Source organism: Suricata suricatta, chromosome 2, assembly GCF_006229205.1.
Source record: "Suricata suricatta isolate VVHF042 chromosome 2, meerkat_22Aug2017_6uvM2_HiC, whole genome shotgun sequence".
Taxonomy (NCBI): domain Eukaryota; kingdom Metazoa; phylum Chordata; class Mammalia; order Carnivora; family Herpestidae; genus Suricata; species Suricata suricatta.
The window spans coordinates 132,842,638-132,850,451 of NC_043701.1; positions in this window are offsets into that span (position 1 = coordinate 132,842,638).

The window sequence follows — 7,814 nt, forward strand, 5'->3', positions numbered from 1 at the left end:
ATGAGGCCTCGCTGAGGACGGAAACCCTCGGGGTCTCCACCCCAGACAACCAGGGCGTCGAGGCAGTCAGAGATCCGCTCCCCAGGTGTTTCCCACAGCGCTCGTCCAAGTCCTGGGGACCATAACTGGAAGAGTTGGGGGGCAGAGCTGAGGGCCCCCCAATCCCTGCCCCCACCTGGCTGTCTTGGAGGCTGGGTTTTGCTTACTATTGTGTTGAATGAACTCTGTGGTTCTGGGAGGTTTGAGAAGTTCTGCTGAAACCCAGCCCTCTGTCCCTTTGCAGCCTGGAAAATGGAACCCCAGGGGACTTGCCCAAAGCCACCCCGGGACACAACTCCAAGGCTGTTCCCCAAGCATCCAGGCCTGTACCCTCCAGCCCCAGGTCGGCCCGCACACCCAGACACTAACGGACACCTCTCCCTACCCGCCCCACGCTGTCAGTTGATTAATAACGACATATTTGAGACAGTAGCGCAAATGAATTTCTGGATTGCGCCATTAGTGAGTAATTAATTTCTTTGCCCTGGGAAATGAAGATATCCCTGATGGGCATGTTATCTAAATCTATAAAAGAGGAGAAACGCTGAACAGGCAACTCCATTAATGCAAACATTGATTTCCCCCCATTTCCCTCTCTCTTGTGTGAGGACTTTTTTCCCTACCATCCCTTCACTTCTTTTAGGGTGGCATTCATTTTTCCAAGGAGGGGTGGGGGCCTTGGAGAGGGAGAGGGCTGCCTTCAGCGGTAATCAAAAGATCACGTGTGCTCACTGCTGCTAAATAATGTCCTTATTGGATGCTATTAAGGATACGGTTGCCGTGGAAACACAGGATCTCAACCCTCTGGGTTTGGATGCCAAACCTGGAAGATGCTTTTTTCTGCTGGAGGTCCTGGAAGAGCCAGGACCAGAGAGGTAGTGAGCTTGGAGGTTGTGCTGTGGGCTTCCACACCGGCCCCTCCTCTAGGAAGTCGCCCAGGATTCCCGTGTTCACGTGAGTATAAAGTGCTCAGCACAGTGTCAGGCCCAGGGTGAGTGTTGATCAAGGGATAGTACTTCCATGCAAGTGAGGGCTGAGAGTCTGCCAGGGGCAGGAGCAAACGAGTGATGCCGGCTTTGGATCTGTGGTCTGCCTCTGGCCAGCTATGTCCCTGGGCAAGTCACAACGTCTCTGACCTTCAGTTTGTCTTCTAAACAGGGATAATGCTGACTGTACGAGCAGGGTGACAATCCCCGTTGCACCTCTTGTCCCGGCATGAAACAGGACACTTGTTCCTCTGAAGGGGACCCTGGGTGCCGGGCTCCCCAGTGCCACGGGCCACCTATCCCCTGCTACAGATGCTGCAGCCCTAACTGCTCTGGGTTAAGCCCACAAGCCACCTCATTAGCTTACCTCCCAAGCCCCCATGGGCAGCCTCGTGCAGGCCTCTGCTCTGAGGTCAGAGACACAGGCTGCTTGCCCCTGCCTGGCTCCAAACACTAGCTCTGGTGGGGCACCACGGCCCCAGTGACCCAGCTCCGCCCCAGTTAGTGCACTGGGAGAGAGGCCTGGCAGCTCCCTGGGGCTCCCTGCACGCCCCACCCCGTTCAGGTCCTGGCATCAGCCCTGACTGGGAAGGCCCCGCCTTGCCCAGGCCCTGCCCTTCCCCCAGCTTGTTAGTGCCTTCTGGAGCAAGGGCATTCGTATGCATGGGGCCCCGGGACATTTGTCATCTGGCCACCCGCACGTAGGCCTTCACTTAGGGCTGCACCAGAGCGTTTGATGATCACAGACCACACGTCACTCAGGCTCCTTATCTAAAAGATGGGTAAAATAACCCGATCCATCTAATGCTTGGATTAAATGTAATGATGCATGAGAAAGGGCCTGTGGAACTCTCGAGCGCTGTGAGCTCTGTGAGAGCTGGGTCCCACTGAGTGATCCCCCAAGGCAGATGTCTGTGAAGCTGAATTTGACCCAGTGCCGGGGTCTTGCTAACCCCTTGGCTTTGGTAATGATGGTCAAGTTTCCATGGGAACAAAACAACTCCATCCATGCACATGTGTGGGACACAGGTCACTCTCAGGGGTGGAGGGGGCCTCGATTGTTGCCTGGGCTCTGGGAGACTCTGGGCCGGGTGCCTCAATTTCCCCATCTGTCAGAAGGCACGCTGATGCCAACTCTGCCTCCCTCACTGTCCCTGTGAGCAGCCGGACAGAGGAGAAGGTGTGCAGCCGAGATGAGCAAGCAGTACAGGTAAGGACCCCCAGGCTTCAGGCCCAGCTTTGCTCTTTCCTGGCTCTGGGGACCTGGCCAAGCTCCCTGGCCATTGCTCCCCAGTTTCTTCTTTGGCCAAATGGCGCTATACCTTTGATGCCTCATACCGTGAGGCTTAGCAATAAACATGCAAAGTGCCTGTCACACAGTGGGACTTAGAAAATGAAACTACTGCTACTATCATTGCTTCTCACACCGAGGAAGTGACACAGCCGAAAGGCTTCTTTTTCTTTCTCATACAAGAGCTGTGCACCTGTGGATGCATTTGGGTTTGGGGCCCTGGGTTGGAAACACAGAACTCCTGGGTCCCAAGGCTGCCCCTGGCCCTGACCCTGAAGTACCGTCTTCATGTCCTGCCTGCCCAGTCCCAGCTGAGGGGGAAGGTGCTGGAGCTCAAGATGATGAGGCTCCCTCACAGACCCAAGAGAGCGAGGAGCTTGGGGCTGACTCTTGGCTTGCATGTTTCCTTCCCCGTGCCCAAGAATAGCTTTCCCTAGTGAACTGGCCCCGATCCAGGAGTAGAGAGGTCAGTAAGGTGGGTGGGTCCACTACCTCATGTTAGTAATTTGTTATTAGCAGCTGGAACCAAGTTTCAGCTTCTGGGAGCAGTGGCTTTCCAGGGATTCTTGAGGTCCTGAGAAATTCCTCAGGAGAATGCTTTCACCTTTCAGCCGTGCGCTCTGATAATTTTCACTCCTCACAATTGCTGCCCTGGCGGCTCAGGCTGGGATGGGAAGAGGGCAGGGGCAGAACCTGGCCAATGACCTGTGGTCTGCCTGAGGTGAGTGTGCAGGCAGGGGCACCAACCGAGTTGGTCACAGTGGACTACAGTGGGTGGGCTCCTCGGGACACCAGTGCTGAAGGTTGGGCTGGTGGGTAGGGGCTGGTTTAGAGGGGCCATAGAGCCAGAGAATCTCAAGGACCGCTCCTCCTTCTCTCTAAGCTCCCCTCCCTGGGAGCGGGGAAGCTGCCAGCAGGCTAAGGGAAAAGGGCCCTAGGGGAATCAGGTTCTCAGGGCCCTAGACTGAGCGACCTTGGCCAGGAGGTAGTGGGTGAGTCAACCTGGTGTGAAGAGAGAAATGATGCTCCTGCGTTCAGAATCCCTGGACTTCTTAGAAAGTGCTCCCATACTTAGCTGGGGGCACCTCGGGCAAGACCTCAACCTCTCTGCTCCCCGGTTTCCACATGTGTAATGTGGGGGTCATAGCAACTATATCATAGGACTCCAGCAATGTGTGTAATATGTGTGTGAAATGTCTAGCATGGTGCCCTAGCATGGAACACCTACTGAATAAACAATAGTAGCTTCAATCCTTAGGGAAATACTGTGAAGTTTAAAATGATGGTTCTGGTAAGAGCACCAGGTCGGTGTGTGATGCTAAAGGGTCAAAATCAACAGGTTTCCATTTGAAAAGATAAACCAGGCTTGAGGTCCCAAGGAGACATAGGTAGGAAGGAGGCAGAGGTTGGAGAGGGGGGCTTCTGGAGGGGCCCGGGCTTACACATCTGTTTCCTGGTCATGGAAGACCTTCCTCCCTCCAGCGCGCCCAGGCTTTGGGAAAAGAGGGTGTCTTCCACTGACTGAAGGGTGGCAGATGGAAAGGACTGCCATAAGAGAAGGGAACCTCCTCTTCCAGCCATGACAGAGTTACTAAGACTAAACTTGCCCTCCCTCCATAAACCTACAGACTGGACAAAATCTATGAAACAGCTATAAACAGCTATTTTCTGACATTGGACAGTAGGCATCTCTTGACTGTGATTCTTGAGAAAAGGGAAGCAAAATGGTGGATTCCATGGTCACTCTAGCTTTCAGCCTAGAGGCTCTATTCAGACTGCAGGGTGGGGAGGGGCACCCAAGAAGAGCCTGGTGGACTGTCTCAATGGAGGCAGTGAGTCAACATCCAAGGAGGCTGGGCAGCTGGACCTTGTGGGGCAGAGATCTGGGGACAGGAAACTATGCTGGGAGAGAGCACACTTTGGAAACCTCCACAGGAATCCCCTACATTATGTTGTTAAATCCTAAAGTGTCCAGGTTTAGGATGGAACTCCTGCAAGGAGCTTGAAGCTGGACAATTCCCAGCTTACCACAGGCTAGAAGACATCTAAGTTCAGAGCGGAGAGTCTTTCAGCAGAGTCATGCGTTAGTATGAGTGAGCTCAGAGTCAAGGGCGTTTAACTGAGTTTGAAAAAAGACTTTAAAAATCAAACTGATGTACAAATAACCTGACTGCATACCAAGACAAAGTCTGACATTTTTAAAGGACTACAGCAAGACCAAACCCACAGCAATGTGAAACTTAACAATACTTGACAGGAATGGGAAATATTAACTCATTCTTTGATGATGTATTATCCTTGCATTAAAATATAAGAAAAATTCAGACCAATATCCCCCATGAATAGAAGATGCAAAAATACTCAACAAAATTTTATCAGGTTGATTTTTAAAAAAAATATATTAAACAGTTAATATATCATGAGCAAGTGAAGTTTATCCCAGGATTGCAAGGTTGGCTCAACATTTGATAATTAATCAATGCAATTCACTGGATCAAGAGATTAGACTAGGAAAGCCATGTGTCACCTCACTAGATACAGAAAATACATGTGACAAAATTTAATATTCAGCCATGATAAAAATTCTGAACAATGTAGAAATAGAAGAGAACTTCCTCAGCCTAATCAAGGGCTACTATTAATCATAATTCATGGGAAGTGATGAAAGCGCTCCCTGTAAGGTCAGGTCAAGGCAAGAATGTCCACTCATACCATTTCTATTCAACATTGTCTTGAAAGATCTAGACAGTGCAATAAGGCAAGAAAAAGAAGAAAAATTTGGAAAGAAAAAAAAAGCCTTTATTTGCAAATGATGTAATTGTCTACATAAAAAGTTGTAACAATGTACCAAAAAGCTACTAGAACTAACATATAAATTTAGCTAGTTGTAGCATGAAAAGTCAGTAAACAGGGGTCCCTGGGTGGCTCAGCTAGTTGAGTGTCTGACTCTTGATTTCTGCTCATGTCATGAACTCAGGGTTGTGGGATCAAGCTCCGTTCTGCACTGAATGTGGAGCCTACATATATTCTCTCTCTGTCTTTGCCCCTCTTCCTGCTAGAGCTCTCTGTTTCTCTCTCTAAAATAAAATATTAAAAAGGCAATAAACAAACATATGTTGTATTTCTATGTACTGGCAACACACAACTGGAATTGTAATTAAGAATCCATTTATAATAGAATAAATACATAAAATACTTGGAAATGAATCTAACAAGATATATAAAAGATTTATGTGTCAAATACTACAAATTTCATAATCGAAGAAGATCTCAATAAATATAACATATTCATGGATCAAAAGACTTGATATTGTTAAGAAGTTACTTCTCAAACAATCCATGGGGTTAATGCAATCCTAATACAAATTGTATTGCACTTTCTCATTAATATTGAGAAGCTGATTCTGGAATGTATGTAAAATATAGAATAGCCGAAGCTATTTTGAAAAAGTGCAAACTTGGATGACTTATACTACCATTTTCAAGAATTACCAAATAGCTACCATAAACCAAGACATAGATAAAGGAAACAAAATAGACCAAACAGAATTAGACCCACACATAGGTGGTCAATTGATTTTTAGAAATAGACTCTTTTAAAAAGAGTTGTTTTAGGTTTATAGCAAAATTCAGCTGAGGGTACAAAGATTTCCCATACACCCCCTGCCCCACACACGCATAGCCTCCCCATTATCAACATCCCCCACCAGAGTGGTACATTTGTTAAAATAGATGAACCTACACGGACACATAATTATCATCCAGAGGCCATAGTTTGGGATTTTGGCCATTGAGATAGTGAGTCTTGGTGTCTCATTGTTGTTTTAGTTTACATTACATTAAGGTTTACTCTTGATGTATATTTTATTTCTGGTCAAACTTATAATGACATGTGTCCACCACTACATGTATAATGATACATAGCCACCATTATGGTATCATACAGAGTAGTTTTGTTGCCCTGAAATTCCTCTGTGCTCCACCTGTCCATCCCTTCCTTCCCTCCAGTCCTTGGCAACTACTGATCTTTCTCCTGTCTTTATAGTTTTGCCTTTTCCAGAATGTCATAGATTTGGAATCCTACAGTATGTAGTCTCTTCAAATGGGCTTCTTTCACTTAGTAATATGCATTTAAGTTTCCTCAATGTCTTTTGCTGATAGCTCTTTTTTGTTTTTTAACACCGAATAATGTACCACAGCTTATCCATTCACCTATTGAAGGGCATCTTGGCTGCTTCCAAGTTTTGGCAATTATGCGTTGAGCGGCTGTATACATTCATGTGCAGGCTTTTGTGTATGTTTTCAGTTCCTTTTGGTAAATCCCAAGGACCAAAACTACAGGATCACATGGTAAGAATATGTTTAGGTTTGGAAGAAACCACCAAACTGTCTCCCAAAGTGGTTGTACCATTCTGCATGCCCACCGGCACTGAGTAAGGGTTCCTGTTGCTCCACACCCTCACCAGCATTTCGTGTTGTCAGTGTTTAGGATTTTGGTCATTGTGATCGTGAGTCTTGGTATCTCATTGTTGTTTTAGTTTGCATTTTCTTGATGATATATGATATGGAGCCTCTTTTCATATGTTTATTTTCTATCTGTATATTTCTTTGGTGAGGTGTCTGTTCAGGTCTTTTGCCCATTTTTAAATCAGGTTGTTTGTTTTCTTACAGTTGAATTTTAAGAGTCCTTTGTATATTTTGATAATAGTCTTTTACCAGATGTGTCTTTTGAAACATTTTCTCCTGGTCTGAGACTTTTCTTCTCATTCTCTTGACAGTGTCTTTCACAGAGCAGAAGCTATAAATTTTAATCAAATCTAGCTTATCAATTCTTTCTTTCATGGATTGTGCCCACTGACTTTTGATGAAGGCGTCAGGTAATGCATGGGAGAAAGGGGTCTTTGGCAGGGTATCAGGAAAGCAGAGCAATTGTTCTGTGGAATCTTGGAGCATGTGCTCTCTGTTCTAGGATCCATTTCCCCATTTATTATGTCATCCTCCACCCTGGGCCTCTAACCCTAACCTGGGCACTGATTTACTCTCCACCTGTTCTCTCCCATAGTGGTCCCTCTCCTAGCTTATTCACTGCTGGACTGGAGGCAAAGGAAGAGGACTGTGGAGGAGGAAAGAGTCCCTTCTATTCTGAGCCAGCCTGTGTTTCTCAGTGCCTGGGGTGCAAGTGTGAGGCTGGCAGTAAGAGGCAGTGACAGGACCTGGCTCAGAGCACTGACTGGTGACTGTGGTTGAGTCATTAAATCATGGTTGCTGAGGACTGGGGCTAGAAGCTTTTTTGCGAGGCTGGAACAAGAGAAGGGCTTTCAAAGGATGGGGACTAAACCCTCTCCCTGCTGAAGTCCTGACCAATGCTAAAGTCTCTTTGATAACATACTAGACAATCCTCTACATGATTACTTCTACTGACAGGGAACTCATTCCCTATTGAAGCATTGTTCCACATTGGATTGATCTAATATGTAAATAAGTTTGGCTTGCTGTAT